Source organism: Pteropus vampyrus, unplaced genomic scaffold (assembly GCF_000151845.1).
Source record: "Pteropus vampyrus isolate Shadow unplaced genomic scaffold, Pvam_2.0 Scaffold2, whole genome shotgun sequence".
NCBI classification, from domain to species: Eukaryota; Metazoa; Chordata; class Mammalia; order Chiroptera; family Pteropodidae; genus Pteropus; species Pteropus vampyrus.
In genome coordinates this window covers 11,379,074-11,391,650 of record NW_011888783.1, presented here as the reverse complement: position 1 = coordinate 11,391,650, position 12,577 = coordinate 11,379,074, and the positions used below count along the sequence as shown (strand labels likewise).

The 12,577-nt window shown below is 39.2% G+C and overlaps 1 protein-coding gene across 2 annotated transcripts in view; it reads right to left on the bottom strand.

The window, feature by feature from the left end:
- CWC22 (CWC22 spliceosome associated protein homolog) overlaps positions 1 to 8,658 on the bottom strand; it is a 49,685-nt gene extending 41,027 nt beyond the window's left edge. The window contains exon 1 of one of the 2 annotated variants that reach the window (XM_023529059.1): positions 8,572 to 8,658. The gene's annotated coding sequence lies outside the window, so the exon portion shown is untranslated. Of the gene's footprint in view, positions 1 to 8,410; positions 8,468 to 8,571 lie in introns of those variants that run through there. The other variant, XM_011356670.2, reaches the window with a different exon arrangement.
- Between the last annotated feature and the right edge of the window lie 3,919 nt (positions 8,659 to 12,577).

Genomic DNA, 12,577 nt, shown 5'->3' with positions numbered 1-12,577 from the left:
ACAAAATGTAAATAGCAGTCTCTACTACCCAGAAAATTTTCCTATCCTAAACTGATCCGTTCTTCTAAAGTTCAAGATAGCAAAGGTTTTGATGTTAACATATGAGGCAATACTTCTTTTTAAACATGCATAATAAAAATATTAAGGATTCCTTTATTTAGTCAGCATACATAGAATTCACTGTGATCAGGCACCACATAAGCAAATTACTCAACTCTAATGTTCCAAGATTTAGCATTTTCCTTTGCTTATCCCTCTTGGATCTTCTGGTTTCTCTTTTCAACCTACCAACATGTTAAAAAGAAAAGCAATTTTCTACGTATTTTATTTCCAGTTACCTGACTTATTTAAATTGAATGAGTTTCATTTCTGATCAGTGTCATCCTTCCCCTTTCTACCCTTCAACCATCATTACCAAATAACTTTCTGGCAATCAAGTACATACAATCTGTTACATTTCCATGTCCCAAAATGTAAGTGTGAAATTGACAATAATGTAGACTGCTACTGTAGTTCTAACCGCCCCCCCGCCCCGCCAAAAAAAGGCACAAAGTACTATCATCACCCAGATTTCTACAGAATATGCCTATAGGGAAATTCTGAGAGTTCATATGTGTATGCTTGATACTTAGATTAACTGGAAATTCTTGCAATGAGAACAATTTATTTAGAGTTTATAGCTCTCACTGTATTTCTTAGCATAATTAGGATGATTTTATGATGAATTATTAAATTTCTCTCTCCTGTCACAAGGAAGCAACTCGGCAGAACCACACCTGCTCTCCTGAGCAAGGAGATTTTACAATAAAGAAATGTAGTTTAAAAATGAAGATTTTTCTATCAGTTTTGGCCAGCTTCAGAAAGTAAAATATTTAATAACATTTGTAAGGACCTTAAACTGTCATCTGGAAACTATGCAACTATAAATTCTGCAATTACTTCAAAAATTCAGAAAAGGAGAAAATATTAAACTAATGGCCAAGGAACTCATCAAAATACACTATCATAAAATTGTTAAAAGGGAATCAACAAAGTGGATTCTCTTTAGATTGCTCTTCTGCATTCTACACAGTAACAGCAGGCTTGGCAAACTTCAAACATTATAAGCTTAAAAAAAACAAACACCCAAACCTTAGTTGTCCAATGGGGAAAGTGGTAGTATTAAACAATATTCAAAATAAAAACTAGTATAAGTCTGTTCTAAATGCAGAAAAATGTAATGGGTGGTAGAGGTGGGGGAGAGATCTTCAAGAAAATGCCCAAATAGGACCTAAGTCCCCACCCCTTCCAAATAGTGATTCTCCTTCATAGAGAACAGATAAGAGTAGCAGACTGGCCACAGTTCTGGAGCATTAATGACCAAGAGTGCTATGGCTTCTTCCTATCTTTACTGAAGGAAATCCCCTTAGGGTAGAAAAATCACTTTAACTTTTTTTTTGCTTTTTTTTTTGATATATACATATCAGTTAGAAATTTGCCCCGTGATATTCCACATAAAGAAAAATGATATAATTTGATTTCAACATAGTTCACAATTTCAAGGACATAAAAAGGCCAACATACTCCTGTCCCTTTCAGGAAAAGTCACCAAGTATAAGGTGACAACTCTTATCTTCAATTCTGAAATTTGAAAATACAAATATTTTTTTAAGCTCGTGGTAAACTCATTTGGCAGCAAAACTTGCCATGCACCAACTTGAGATTTCACGTGACTCTTCATGTGATACATTGCAGAAATACTAAGGTGTTTAACTAGAAGAGGTTGCCCAGAACCCCAAAAGGGGGGTTTAATGTTTCTGCAATGTATTTCTTCCCCCAAATCTGAAAAATTCCAAATGTCAAAACAGTTCTGACTCCAAGAATTACAAATAAAGAATTGCAGACTTGTACCCCCTGTCATTTGCTTCCTGGTCATTGTATACTAGTATGGTTTCATTCATAACCATTTGAATGACTGAAGACTCCTATGTTCAAGTACAGTGTTGGAAGCTGTGCAGATAGCACTGACTGTAAGTGATAAAGATTGTAAGTGATGAGGTATAAACGCAATATAAAAGCCTTTGATTTCTGACTCTGTGTAGGGGAGACAGCACCAATTTGGAGACATCTTAAGACAATTTCAAATGAGTTAAAAAATGATAAAATCTAAAAATTTTTATATTTTTAATGAACTCAGTGATACCAATAACCTAGTGATAGCAATGCTAAAAATTACTCATTATAAACTGAAGAGCTATTATTCTTCATTCATTTCCTACACTATGTAGCCAGTCCATATTGGTCTGCAATTAAGTAACCTCAGAAATTAAAGCTATTGATATGATCATTTGGATGTGCTACTTCAATTTTAAAAATTCTTTTGTTGGTACATAGGAAGATCCTCTAATATGCTCCTTTTCACCAGAATATAGGTTCTATGAGGACAGGAATTTGTCAATTTTTGTTTGTTTCAAAGTATCAGCTATTTTTCGATTTATAGTACTGATTTCCAATTGAGTTGGTTTTAAAGGAAAATTCTACATGTTGAACTTCTTTACTGATTCATTTAAATGTAAATTATAACACTTATGGGGCAAATTCTCTTTTTCCTCTTTCCTTCTAGTTCCTCTCTTTAAGAAGCCAACTTTTTTTTTGGATAGATGAATCTACACTTGATTCCTCCAATTCTTAACCTCCCATTAACTTCTCTTACCTCCCAAAATTTGGTTTTCCATTCCCACTACTCCAAAGTACTTATCTAGGTTACAGAATGACCTCTTTGTTGCTAATTCCAGGGGCCATCTCATTTATCTAACACTGCTCTAGCATTTGGTACTGCAAACCCCCTTCTTAAAGTTCTTGCTTCTCAACTTACAGGGACACCAAGTTCATCTGTTTTTTTTTCTGTCTCTTTTCCTTTGTCCACCTAACATTGACTATCCTGTAGAGTTTAATCTTTGCTCATGGATTTTTGTCTGTTTTGTTCATTGCCACATTCTCAACACAGAAAGCTCTTAATACATACTTGTTAACTGAACAATAGTCCTTATCTTTTCTCCATGTTCCCTCTGGAAGACTATCTGTACCCCACACCTTCAACTAACATTTTTAAGAATGACTTCTATTCCAGCCCAATCTACTCTACAGAGGTCCAAATCCTTATGTCTAAATGCCTACAGGAAACCTCCCTGTGGATGTCCCAAAGGCCCTCTGAACCAGGGAAGTCCAAATTGGAACTTACCATTTCTTCCTCTCCTCAAACCAGCTCTTCCCCTAAGGTATTACCTGTAAAGCCAGCCAAATGAAAATTTCCTTCTCATTCCCAGTCGGTCTCCAAATTGTATTAACCTTCCCAGTTAATAGGAGACAGAATCAAATCTGCTCCTTATCCAATTCTCCATGACATTGTATATGGGAGAAGGTAGGGGGAAAGATCCATTGGGAAAGATCCATTAGGAAAGATCCCATGAGATAACTTTCATTTTAGAAGGCAAATTGTTTTTGACTTCTCTAGTAAGATTTCTCAGAAGGTCTACTTTATCTCTAGACTATAAAAACTTTCACAACTTGCCTCTAAAAATATAAATTATATATGTATATACTGTTAACTAGTAGGGCTCCACTGCATTCCACCCATGCAGCGCAAAAGATCCTTTAAATATCTGTAAAACTGCCCACAGAGAAACCCAGGCCTTAAATTAAAAGCACATTCCACTATAATATTATAATACATATAATATAATACTATATGCAATATTATTCCATACTTTCCAAATTTCCTAAGTTTTTAAAATAGAAATTTTGTCTCAATGTCCACTATATCAACAATCTGTCTTCATATATTATCCTATAATAGAAAAGAGTTCTTCAGTAGCAGTCCCTCTAGTTACCGAATAAAAGCAAATTCTAAAGAACGTTTCTACTACTAAACCCTTAATCGCCTGTATTTATATCCTGCTAAGCCCACCCTGTCTTGTCTTAGTTTCCCTCCTACACCCCTTGGTTCATGGCTCATCTGCTTGGCAACAGGATTTACCTTTCTTCATGAACTCTGGCATCTCGTTCATTGAACAAATATCATTATGGGGTTTTTTTAGTCTAGTGACAAAACCCATTAATACCCATTTTTATGATACCAAAGAAGAGACAAAACTTTAAATTTCAAACCTATACCATAACCCTCACCACTTTACTTAATATATGCCTTATAGTAAAGAAATAGCTCTAGTGCTTCTAATTACCCACTGAATGCTTCCTTATTCATTTTGTGATAACGTTTGTATTTGTGCAAAAGAGTCTCTTTGGTAAAGTAATAAAAAATGAAAAATTTTGTGCAGGACAAACAGGAAAATGGAACTAAAAAAAAATGATGAGGCTGGAGCCATAATTGATCCTCATATTAAGAAGTGCTTCACAAGAGTATTTACAAAGAAAATGAAGAAGTATAATAAGGTTAACAGAAAGAGCAGTATGGTCATGGTCTTTTTCTACTTTTTTACTTTACCTCCTATTCTTTGGAAATGATAAAGGATAGAGGATTACAGGCAATGTCTATGTACAGTGGGGTGATGTATACCTTAAGCTGCAAACAAGACACTGTAGTCTGAGAGATCTAAGTTCCTATATCCAGGCAGAGATGAAAAGTCTAAGTGTTTTAGCAATGTTACAAACACAATACTACTGGAAAAGAGGAAGTGCAACTAAGCGGGTCTGGGGCAAACAGAAAAAAGTGGGTCTGGAGGCTGAATCTTGAAGGACAGTAGGAAAGGAGAAAAAGGTCATTCCCCACATGAAAAGCAGGGAAAGGGCATTAAAGCAATGAGATCAGCATGTGTAAAAACTCAGAGACATAAAAGAATTTAGGGAATTCCAAGTTGTTTGAGTAGAGTACAGGGTGCATATAGAAGACTGAGTTGAAATAAGAGGGAACATGAGACTCATGAAGCTAAAGCATGAAAGATCTTGTATGAGAACACTGAATACTTAAGTTCTTGATCATGGCTACATATCCAGAACCTAGGACAGTGCCTGCCACTTACTAGGTTCCCAGTCTAAAACTAAATTTAAAAGAGGGTGTGCAGACTTTTAATGATTATTCCTATTTCTCCCTACACAGAACTCCCTATAATGGTATTCTGACTTCTTTACCAAGTAATACCACAGCAGCCTTGTCTCACCTATTAACCTCTACTTCTAGGAACCCCTGAGCTATCTATCATCAACTGCATCAAGATAGCACTATCAGGTGCCATCCTGTCTTCATCCATGTTAACTCGATGAGTAGCTTGAAAAAACCTCCCTATTGAGATGAAAAAAAAAAAAAAAATAGCCAGTTCCTTTGACGACATTGCAAGAGGAAACTGGACCCTCGAGGTGGTTACTTCGACTTATAAAAACAAGTCTAATTATTGAGTGTGCTGTATGCCTTCATTCATACCACTTTGTTCTCCCTCTCAGAGTATTTGTTCCTCAGCTTGCTCAGTTAAGTATATGGGCTGGATATGTACTGCCAATGCTCACAGTACAGCTTTGAAAGTGGACTTTCTAATTAATTAGTCATTTAGTAAACCACATTCTAAGTTTTAAAGAAAACTTGGAAGTGGTGGCCTCCACAGAAATTTATGAAGTAGCCCCTAGTCACATAGTACAACATTCCATTAGAAGTTCCTGTCATCCATTGTCCTGATAAAAAAGATAATTCAGGGAAGGATTCTCAAGATAACTTTTCAGGTGGAAGTGAACTCTGTCTAGCCTGATCGATTCGTGAGTTAGGCATAAAGTCAAGTTAAATGTGAATCTCCACCGGGTCTCCCCTTCTCATTAGCTAACCTATTCTATAACCTCAGGATTCCATATGTCCTCAGGCCAAGGCAGCCCATACCATCTTTTTGGTTATCTGTTCGCTGGGAAAGACTTATTAGGTTGGCTACAAATAGCAAAAGCTTGCTTTAATCCATTGCTTCCTCTCCTGATTTTATTTTTGAAGAGAATGCTTTGAAAGTTTGCACTTTATTGTAGGCATTGAAATGTCTCTTCCAATGTCCACTTGTGACATGCATATACTAAGATATTTAGGCTATAAGTTTAATAAGCCTGGAAGTTTGCTGAAATTAATATGCCAAAGTCCTTTTGTTCCATCATCTTCCCATGCTAGGATTCTCAGACTCAAATAGAAAAGGAGAGAAATACAACAAGGAAGCCCTCAAAATCTTCAGTGAGATCAGCTATATTACCAATAACTAATTCTTAAACTAGCTCTAGGTTAGCCATGACTTACAGCTAGTTAAGGATACATTAAGTAGTACAAAATTCAGTCTAAATACATGTGGGCAATAAACAGAAAATAATGTTCAAATTAAGGCATAGGCATTATAAATACACAATGTGTCATCATGTACTCTCTTAGGTGGTCTCAGATACAATGAGCACTGTAGATCACTTGGAAATAAACAATCACCACAGAGTTGAGTTAACCTCTAACAATCCAGCAGCAGGGAAAACTGATAGAGCTAAGAAGGTTTAGGAAAGATGGTTAAGTAACTAGTCTTCGTGTCAGAATTCCAGAAGCAATTGGAGCTAAACTATCTAAAGTGCAGAAGGACGTGATGGCATAGTAACAGGGAAATATTGACTGGCCATAGATCAAATACTTTGAAGCAAGGAAGGCAACAAATCTGATTTGGGTGATGGAGTTTAGGGTGAACCATAACAGATCCATAGGGTATGGACTAGAACAGTGGCTCTCAAACTAACTGGCATGAGAATGATGTGGATGGTTTGACGGTCCCCTATTCCCCAGTTTCTGATTCAACAGGACTGGGATAAAGCCCAACAATTTACATTGCTAATAAGTTCCATGGACATGCTGTGGATTCAAGAAACCCCATTTTCAGAATCACTGGGCCAGAGTACTAGATCAAGGTTCTTGGATTCTTAAGTCCCAGAGCCCCAGCCAAATGAGGTGGGAAAGGCTCCATAAAAGTGGCATGTGGCATGGGCACAATAAAGGTGGAAGGGCAACATTTAGAATCAAAGAAAAAGAACTAAGGCACATAGAGAATGAATCAACTATACTGTAGTAGTAACAATAATAGCTAACAGTGTATGCCAGCACAGTGCTTTATATGCATTATTTTTCTTCATTTTCAAAACAATCCAGAGACAGGTACTATGATTATCCACATTTTTCAGATGAGGATGCTGAGACTTAAGACATTAGGAAATCTGCCCCAAGTGATTGACCTAATAATGTGCGGAAGACTGAAATCTTTGGCTTACTGTTCCATCCCCCAGGATCAACACAAGTAGGTCTCCTCCTCCTACAGATGCTGTCTGTATCAACACTTTTTTTGATCAAAATCACACTTTTAATACCAATTCTAAATCTGTTTTTCCACAGTAGGATATTAATTTAGGTTAACTCCGGAGTTCACAGACAATCCTATAAAACAAATCTAAATACAGTTGAGGAGGTAAACTGAAGCCTACGTTTGTTTGTTTATCTCTTTTCAGTCTGTAGACACCTAAAAATGCAAAAGAAACTCTTACCGCAGTTTTCAATCACTTAATTTTGCAACAGGAATAGCCTTACTCCATTTTTTCCCCTCTCCATTAATCTCAAAGAACTGTAAGGATGAGGTGAAAATAGGTAAAGCGCTATTGCAATAAGACTCAGTGAAATTATTATATTACCAGTACATGCAAGCGTACTGTAGGATCCTGAGCTCAATAGAGGGGTGGAGACTGGAGACCTAAGTTTGGGAGTTATCACCTTATTAGAGATAGATCACTTTGTGGAAGGATAAAGAATGAGAGGAAGAGCAACATATACTGAAGATCAGAGTGCCCAAGAGTAAACATTATTTATGGGAAATGTGTGAAAAAGAAACGACTAATGAAATTTTAAAGAAGCAGTCACAGAGAAATTACGCCGGAAAGAGGTACAGGAGTAGATCTTCTATTTGTCAACTAACTACAGTTCATTAATCGCACTCCCATGGCCTGGGGGTCCAGGCACTAAATGGGCTTTGGGAAGCCCAAACGACTCGAGAGGGTCTACGTGATCCTGGGCCGAGCACACTGCACAAGAAAGGAGAACCACCAACGGTTCTGGATTTCAGCAACAAAGACACTGTGTAGACAGTATGAGGAACCTCACTAGGAAGCTAGGTCGGTCCGCGCAGGCGGGCATGGAGTTCCCAGCCGCCCCTTCCCCATCCGCTCAGACTCCTCCGCCCGACCGGCACTCACACTCCAACCTCGCGGGCCGGCGCGCGGCGGGAAGAGAGTCGCGCCCACCCTGGCGCCGATTACGGCCGAACCGGCGAGCCCGCACCCGCTCCTGGGTCCCCTTCACTTCCCACCGGGTCCGACAACCCACCACCCTCACTGGTTCGCTGCCGGCGGCGAGTCTACGGAGTTGGGTAATTACCTGGAGCTCCACCGCGCCGCCATTACACCGGAAGCACGTCACTTCCCTTTCCCGCCCCTGGCAATAGGAAGGAGTTACGTGAAATACATAAAAACCTGGTGCAACATTGGCTTTGATATGTTATCCTGTTAACTTATTTTAAAAAAAACATATTGTAATACCAAATTCAGAGAAGTCGATCCGGCCACGCTTTCTCCTTCCTAAAACGGCAACAAAAGAACTTGATAAAAACTACGAAGTCCAGCATCCACCGCCTGTGAAGGTGGAAGTGACGCAAAGCGATTGTAGTTTAGGCTAATAAGGCCGCAGTGTATGTCGGGAATTGTAGTGCTGGATAAGCACAGAGAGTATATTCAGGAAGCTCTCCGAAAACCTGGTAATGTCTATAAGGTGTAGCAAAACTTATTTTAAAACTATTTCTTTGCAGATGCAAAAAGTAGACCATAGTGTTCATTTTACGTGAAAACCTTAAAAAGAGTAGACAGCTTTTTCAGATTTTACGATAATTAGACCAAGAACCGATTACAAGCAAAACTATTACCAAGTATTAAGTGCCTACTAAATTCCAAGATTTCAAGCCTAACTGAATAGGAGAGTATTGGACCATAACCAGAGTGAAACAATGAGAAGCTAATTCTGTAGAGAAGATAATGCTTCTATTTTAGGTTAAGGTACAGACTGGCGAGACATCGAGGAGAAGATTGCCTGGACGACTTGGAAATAGCGGTCTGTACAAAGATCAGAGGTAAAACAAAACAAAACAAAACAAAACAAAAAAAACACCGCGTTTTCTTAAGCTTTACTTTTCAATAGTAGGAAAACCTAAAATTTCGCCTACTTCTTACTTTTATGGGATCCAACTTTCCCTAAAACAACTGTTTCTTCATGTTCCCCAATCTTGTGTAAACCAGGCCTGTTTCTCCAGACACTTCTCTATTACAGTTTTATTATGCTACTAACCCTTAACTAGAAGCAGAAGAATATAATGCCTACGGAAAAAGACACTCGAGACCGACTACTTATGTTTAAGTCATGAATTTATTGATACGCTTATGGACGATTGACCTTGGAGCAAGTTATTTCACACTGTTGCGCCCATTTCCTTATGTGTTAGATAGAAGTAATAGTAGTATCCACCCCCACAGAATAGTTTTAAGAATTGAATTAGTTAATACACTTGATGCTTTTGAGTTAATTTCTGCTATATAGTATTATCTACCCTTTTTTCATATTTAAGATATTCAGCTATAGTGCATTTTGGTCTCCTGAAATATTTAAGTGAATTGATTTCATTTGTACCAATAGAGGATACAGGAGATGAGTCTGGTAAACATTTGTGTGCATATCTGAAAAAAGCCAGTGCCACCTCTACAATTATCAGTAGAAATAGGAAAGTTCGAGTTGAACCTAGGGAGCTTGATGGAGCTGGAAAAGGTGAGGTTTGTCATTTGGGTCCTTCAGAAAGCAAACAGTGAGAGTTAAGAATGTAAAAAAGGTATAAGGAATAGGGAGGAAACCGGATGGGACAGGGGTAAGAGTCCCACACTGGGATAAAGTAGGAGGCCCTTGTAATACAGTCTTGCTCAGTCATTGGCTGGAGCCAACCCAAGAAGAGTGTGGCCTCAACTCAAAGCCGGAGTTGGTCTTGAAAGTGTTAACAGCTGAAGGTTGTCACTTTAGGACACTCCTCACAGCTATGCTAAAAGTGTTTTCTTGAAGTATCAGCAGCACGCACATCTGTGTGTCACAGTCCACCCCTTGCACTATGTAGATCCATTCTCTCTACACAATCAGGGAATAGTTCCTCCAGGGTTCCAGTGAGCTTCTCTTCCTGAAGAGAAACGAGAAGAGAAGTTAGTGGACAAACTGCAGTGCCCATCTTTGCAGCTGGTCTTGAGCCACAACTGAACTCATTGCCTCTCTTTTTTACTATCCATTCTAAATTTCTCTCACTCAACTAACACCTCTGCCAGTCTTAATGATTAAACAGGTGGTGTGAAAACCCTAATTCCTGAGAAATTTGAGCCCCTGGTAATAATCTCTTTCTCAGGCAAGTGTTGCTGCACTTGTCCATTTACAGTTACGATTGGCCAAGGAAGTACTAAGAGGTACCCAAGTGGATCACCTGAGTACTAACACATATACTTACTTGCCCACATTGTGTAACGTCAAGCCTACCTCTTCCTGCTGATCAGGGTTAGCTTCTCCTGCTAAGACATTAACTCCTCTTCTTGCCTACTTGTCCCTGAACTTAAGAAGACCAAAGTGCCTATGCAGCAGATGAAGCTTAGTTCGATGGGAGTCTTGCTATGTCTCCTAGCAAGAATGGGAACTAGGACCTTTGGGGGGTAGGACCTCTAATTCACAAAGCTCAGAGTTGCAGGAACGGGAAACACTATGTCCCCTAGTAGGTCATTAAGATTGATGGTAAATTGGGCTATTCCTGTTTTAATCCCTTGTTTCCTGGCCCCAAGGATTGTTACTATTAGGGACTCTGAGCCATCTCAAGATCTGCTGCATCCTAGGGACCAGCACCTCATTCTTGCTGAGTATTATATCTTAGCAGGTGCTTGAACTTCATCTGTAGCAGGCCATTCCAGTGCTCTATTATGCCAGTGGAAACTGTGATACAACCAGTGGAACCTGTGGTCACAGGTACCCTCCTGCAGCCACCTTTGCTGTGAAGTGGTTTCCCTAATTGGATGCTATATTATATTATATGTCTGTGGATTAGGCATTTTGTAAGTCCCCAGATAGTGGTGGTGGATGAAGATTGGTAGGTAAGAAATGCAAATGCATACCCCAAATAAGTAATCCATTTCCATGAGATGGAACTGCTGCCCATTTCAGGAAAGAAAGGTCCCACTGTAGTTAACTTGCCACCAGACGACTCCTTGAGCTCCTCAAGGAATAATGACATATCAGGAGCTCAGTATTGGTGTGTCTTGCCGTCAGGCTGAACTTTCAGATGAGGCAGTAGATAGGTCAGCTGCCATCAGTGGGCTCAGTGCTGATGGACCTCTGCTTAAACTCCATTTTTGTCAGTAATTCAAGCGTTCATTGTGCCATGGCCACTAGCAAAGATAGGCTAACATCAACCAGCTGAGTAATTTTGTCCACTTGGTTGTTTAGTTCTTCTTACATAATGTACACTTTCTGGTGGACATTGATATATGATAAAAAAATCTTCACATTGTTTGCCCACTTTTCATACCAATATGTAGTATATCCACATACCTATAACTCCCCTTAGACCTTCTTGTCTGCAATCTTTTAAATCTCTTTTCAGACCTCTGACCAGCCAGCCAGGCTATTTAATAGGCCTGTTAGCCTATTTATGTTCTAACATCAGGCTACTTTTCCTTCTACACAAAGTAGATGACCAAATGCACCACCTGAAGCTCTGCCCATTAGGAAGATTGTCATTCTCCTCTGTTTTCAAGGATGCTTCTGAGTAAGGCTATATGTATCTGTTGTCTGGTTTCAACTTTCATCCACATACGTAGCCAACTCATCTGCAAACTAAGCTTGGCCATTTTTAATTCCTTCAGTTTGTTGTCAAGACAGCACTCCTACCCTACATGGCCATCAGTGTGAGCTGAGAGAGGGGTATTGGTGCAACTGTAGTGGTGACATCAAGGCCTGTGCTGCCTGCTCATATAGATTGTGCCCTCTGATCTTTGTGCTTCATCCCAAATGTAATACTTTCATCTTATGATGAATTGCACCTAGGTCCTCCAGAACTTATGACATGATGGGTTCAACAAGACACATTTCATTTTGTGTCACTAGTGTTTCATGATCAAGCATTCTTTCTTTACCAGTAGCATGCCAACAGCTAATTTTTAAAGGACATGCAGTTTTGCCCAGAACCCCAGGGACCATAATCGGGATTTTCTTAAGATTTCCATAATCTCCGTACTGCATCTTTTTCTGAAACTAACAACTCTAACATCATAGAATCTGCCAGATTCTATAGCCCAGATGTCAAGGCGCTTACATCACTGTTCAGACCTGCTGCCGTGCTCTTTCCTTTGCCAGGTTGTAAAAGTAGCAACTTTTTATGTCACCCGGTGTATGGGCCAGGAAAATGTTCCGAGGTGTAGAGCATGTTGCTTACAGAACCCAAAGCAGCCTCCTAAGCACTGTGCTTTCTCCTTTCTTATA